Here is a 5427-nt window from a genome sequence, read left to right as displayed (position 1 = left end):
TATCATTTAAAAAATGATTTAAACTAGTGAAAACAGCCGATCTACAAGCACACAACGCCTCGCACCGCGAGGCGTTGTGTGCTTGTAGATCTGCTGTTTTCACTACTTTTGTGCAACAGCCTTATATGACGAAGCAGGGCTTTGCTTTGCGAAAACAATTATAAATTTGAAACTTGGAGATACAAGGTTTCTGCCCGACAGTGACGATTTACTTTGTTGGCCGCACAGCCTCCAAAATGGAACGAAGACAGACATTTTATTTAATTTTTTTTCCCTAATGGCCGGCCTGGACCGGCCGGGAATGAACCGGCCGTTCGGGAGTTGTCCCGCTTTTCCCAATGGCCAGCACGTCCCTGAACACAACACATAGATGTCATATAATTAACACATCACACGATGAAGTCTTCCATCAATTTAATGGGAGAGATAAACAACAATGATGTAAGAAAATGTTGACACTCATTGAAGCGTTGTCACTTTAGTTGAAGTTTAAGGTGACTTCAACTAAACCAACTGTTAACTGATGTTATTTGGAGTATTTGATGCCTATATCTGAAAAGGTTTCCCCTAATGCTCTGCCTGCACATGCACCTGCACCTGCTCCTGCAGCCGCACCAGCAGGTCCTGCAAAAGCTCCAGCAACACCTCCTAATATGCATCCAGCTGCAGTATAAAGACCAGTTACAAGAGCTTTGCCTTTTTCATTGTTCTCCTCCTTTTGTGTTTTCCCTGATGAGAGATGGTGGAATAAATTGACATGGTTATGATGTTGAAATTGTGGAATAGTTGTCTGGCTACGTGAGACTAAACACTAAAACAAATAAACAATACATACCTCTTGAACTCATCGTTTTGAAGTTGTCTTTTACTCTGTGTAAGAGAGAGAGGGAGGGAGAGAGAGAGAGAGAGAGAGAGAGAGAGAGAGAGAGAGAGAGAGAGAGAGTCTATCATCATAACATTTGATGCTTACAACACAGGTCTTTCATCACATAATGAATGTATATATTCGAGGTCTTGACAGCTTTCCATTGATTGTAATTATTTAATTTAAAACAATATGGCTAAGCAATATCTATACTTTAATACAGATTATCTTCTCTGGCACAAATTGTAGGGGGTTTGAGCCAAGGAACCCAGGGAAAAAAAGATTTTGATTGCACAACCTACAAGAGGTTCAAGAGTGCACAAGTTTGGAAAAAACTGGTTGAGAGGTTCTCCCTTGGCCCAGTGTTGATTTTGTCGACTAAAACTATGACGAAAAATGTTTGTCGACTACGTTTTTTTCACTGACGAAAACGAAATAAAAACGTAATAAAAACTAAGCTATGATGACTAAAACTAAGACTAAATATATTAATAATTTCGTCAACAAACTAAAAACTAAAAATGTTAGGGAGGGACTAGTGGAGAAGAGAATAATTTTATGTTTGGTTGCTCTCAGGTGTTGCATGCTGAAAATAGACGATCTACAAGCTCACAACGCGTCGCAGTTGTAGATCTGCTATTTTCAGCACACAACCAAGTGTTAAACCAGTCATTACGATGCCATCAAGGCCTGCCAAAATACATTTTAGTCGACTAAATCAACTGTACTGTAAATGTAGTCGCCTAAAATCTTATGATATTCAGTCGACTAAAATTGGACTAAAACTAAAACTTTTCAGGTGACTAAATTATGACTAAAACATAATTACATTTTATTCAAAAGACTATGACTAAAACTAAATCAAAATTTGCTGTCAAAAACAACACTGCCTTGGCCTATGGAGTGTGCTTGCAAAGTGTCACAGCAATGCTGTGTTTGAGTGATTGGTGTCATTCTGTGCAAAAAGGGCCCCTCCTGCAAACTTTGAAAGCCAATTGAGGCCATTGGGAATAAAAAAACAGACAGATACCGCTTGATCGCGTGACCACAGACATAATATTCACCATTTGCATGAGAATTTCAACAAAGTACGTAACAGCAAAATGTGTGTTTTGAAGAAAACTCAAAATGGCGGAGAACATTGTCATTGCATGATCTACTGTCAAAGCAAGATGTGGGATGAATTTAAAACAATATGATTGGAAAGCAAGTTTTTAAATTGTCCCAATGAAACCATTGATTCAAGTTGTAACTCATTCAAGCTATGGAGGATGCTAAAACCAAAAGCAGTTTTGTCTACGTCGGCGTAGGCTATGGGGACCAATAGTGGAATAGTTTTGGAACGTGTGTGGTCAGGGACGTGCTGGGCCCCTGATTCAGCCCGGGAAAAAGAGTTGGAGAGGCCCTCATTGCGCGCTATAGAGAGTTCTCTCTCTATAGCGCTGCTGCTACTCAAAGATTTGCCATTTCAGATCATGAAAAGTGAGAAGCCAGTGGGCCAATTACATGAATTAGGCCTTTATTTCATTGTTGTTGGGTGGAAACCTTGTATGTCCAAAACCGTTTGTTTTGTATTTATCATTTAAAAAATGATTTAAACTAGTGAAAACAGCCGATCTACAAGCACACAACGCCTCGCGGTGCGAGGCGTTGTGTGCTTGCAGATCTGCTGTTTTCACTACTTTTGTGCAAACAGTTAACTTTTTACTTTTGTGCAAACAGTTTAATTTTTTTCCTAATGGCCCGGCCTGGACCGGCCGAGAATGAACCGGCCGTTCGGGAGTTGTCCCGCTTTTCCCAATGGCCAGCACGTCCCTGTGTGTGGTGAATGGAAGGATTTGGAATTAATAATGAGGAAATGTAAGATGGTGACTTTTTTAATAAGACTTTGTAGATGTACATGAACCAGTGGTGGTCTCGCCTCATAGAGAGAGAGGGCCAACCGACTGTTGTATATAAGGTGCAATGACGCAGGGGCGTCAATTGGGTATGGCAGGAGTATGCAGCTGCCATACCCTGGGTCCAGGGGGGGGAAATAAAAGTTACTTTTAAATATAAATCCATGAATGTCTCTTTGTCTATCTGCGCTGGATATTATGTTGTTAAATTACAGTAAAATAACTACAAATGCAAAATTTAACAAAATGGTCACTTTAACAAGGTATTGTAATTATTCTCCACACTTAAAGGTATTGTAATTATTCTCCACACTTAAAATAAAATGGTATATTCCCAAGTTCCGCAGGTCAGCTGCACAGGTGCAAATGCATTGTTAATTGTGGCACGTTTACTAACATGCAAAGTTTAGCTGCACTTGAACAACCATTCAAGGCTGCCATATCCAGCCCAGGAAACCGTAGAAACCTTATATATATATATATATATATATATACTGTACATATATATTTTTTTCTTTTCTTTTCTTTTTCAGATATTGTGAAAATAGCCGATCTACATGCTCACATCTGCTATTTTCACAATAGAACCGTGTTATACAAAATGTAATGCCTCTTTTCCATGGGGACTCCCATCTTTGCCATACCCTAGATTTTGCTGAACTGACGCCACTGTGGGTATTGTACCTGTGATAAACCTGAGAGCAGAGTGATAGATGGCATCTAGGGACTTAAGGGTGGTTTCACACAACTCCACAACTTATCAGAGATGTCATCACCCACCTGAGGACAGGACAAGGAGACCTGATGACGAGACGATTCTCCTGATCGCTGTGATGGTTTTATGACTGACGTTTGAGAGCAGGGACAATCTATCAGTGGATATGAGATAATAAGTTAGTCAGGCCTGGTAACTACTCTCACTTGTACTGTGGCTTTCACAGAGGCAGCACCATCAGTTAGGTGTAGGTGGTAAATATCAATGCGTTGTGTTAGGAGTAGGCGTGTAACGATATAGTAACTGTATCGAAATATCGTTTTTATCTTAAAAAATCGAAGTATATCGAAATGTAAACAGCTAAAATCGAATCGTATCGTTTTATTTTGTATCGTATCGAATCGGCAGTGCAAAGAATCGATTGTATCGATACTACCTACTTGTGCATTGTATTTAGCATTTTTAAGAAGAAGGAGGGGTTTAATTACTTTTCCTTTCTATATAGCTACACTGGTCTATCGATAAATGTGTGTAATCTCTGGGTTCATGTCAAGGTGCAGGTTTGTCAATATAAAATGTCCATGTAGTTGGCAGATATTCACTGTGTTTACTTATTTATATCCATAATAATACATGTCTCCCTTAAAAACCTGCACTAGCCACTCCTTTTACACAGATTTAATGTCTTTGCTAAATAAATCATTGAATCGAATCGTATCGTATCGCCATGAATGAACCAATATCGTCAATGTATCGTATCGTCAACCATGTATCGTGATATGTATCGAATCGCTATTAAAATGTATCGTTACACCCCTAGTTAGGAGTGAGTAACTGTAATAATACATTTTTGTTAACTACCGGTACATCATACCTAACCTTTTGTACTTGGAACAATTACAATTTACAATCTAGGCATTTAGCAGACATTCTTAACCCAGAGGGTAAGAACAGCTCAAGGCTACTACATCAAATGCATAGGAACATAGATGTGGCAGTAGCTTAGTCAGTAAACTTGTCTGATGTTTGGCAATGTTATTTTATTTATTTATTTGTTTATTTTGACAAATAAAGAAAAAGTCCAATTCCATATCTTTTCAAAAAACTTCAGACAAATTTTGATTTTGATTTGGAAAGTTATTTTACAAAATATCAGCTGCTGTGGTATTAGCCTGAATTAAAGAGGTCAAGTCACACTTTCCCATCAATACATAACAAATGGTCTCAGGTGTCTTACCTGCTTCAATGTAGCAATTCTAATGTAGGTCTGAAGAGACAGAGGAAGACAAGCTGTTCACCAGCAAAGACCAGCACACTAACATGACTGGCTAACTGTCATTTTATAGATTCCAGTCTGGAATTCCCCCAGTGGGGGGAGTCAGAGACAAGCTGTTTATAAGAAGAGGGCCATTTCTTGTAAATGCTTTTTTCTTTTTTTCTTTATGGACACAAGCAGTGGTGTGTTCTATACTTTTTTTGAGGGCATATTATAATCTATGATATCTGCGGCTATTCGTGTGACCAGCGCTTACGCCAGTGCATAATGCCTATCAAATACGCTACTTTGAAAGGTTCACAACGGCATACGCTTTTTAAAAAAAATGTCTTCACAGCATACTCCATATACCCGTGTGACAAGTAGAACACAGCACTGGACGCAAGTGCTTATTTCCGGCAACATGCTGCACATAGACATATACATTAAAACCTGCAACCACAGTTGTATGCTGTTGGCCACTGAGCAGCTCCACTGGAACAGTTACAGGGTTCAAGTCCAATGCCCTGCTCGAGGGCACTTAATGATGGGGCGTCCTGAGTCTGTACAAGTTATACTGTACACATCAACACACGTACAGTTCCCAGAAACAACCCCCATGACCCCGTCACAACCAAAAGTGAAAGTATGCAGCTATCTGCCTTGGTACTATAGGGTAACACATTGTTTAATG

General features: G+C 39.4%; 1 long non-coding RNA gene across 1 annotated transcript; it reads right to left on the bottom strand.

The window, feature by feature from the left end:
• Positions 1–443: 443 nt before the first annotated feature.
• LOC308283599 lies at positions 444–4788 on the bottom strand. Its single transcript, XR_013961943.1, has 4 exons — positions 4716–4788; positions 3544–3632; positions 836–870; positions 444–729 (listed from the first exon to the last, which is right to left on the bottom strand). It is a non-coding gene; the product is annotated as an uncharacterized lncRNA (long non-coding RNA).
• Between the last annotated feature and the right edge of the window lie 639 nt (positions 4789–5427).

The sequence above is a fragment of the Nannobrachium achirus genome (assembly GCF_963921795.1).
Source record: "Nannobrachium achirus genome assembly, chromosome: 4".
NCBI lineage: Eukaryota > Metazoa > Chordata > Actinopteri > Myctophiformes > Myctophidae > Nannobrachium > Nannobrachium achirus.
The sequence above is the reverse complement of the archived record's forward strand: the minus strand, read 5'-3'. Positions and strand labels throughout refer to the sequence as shown.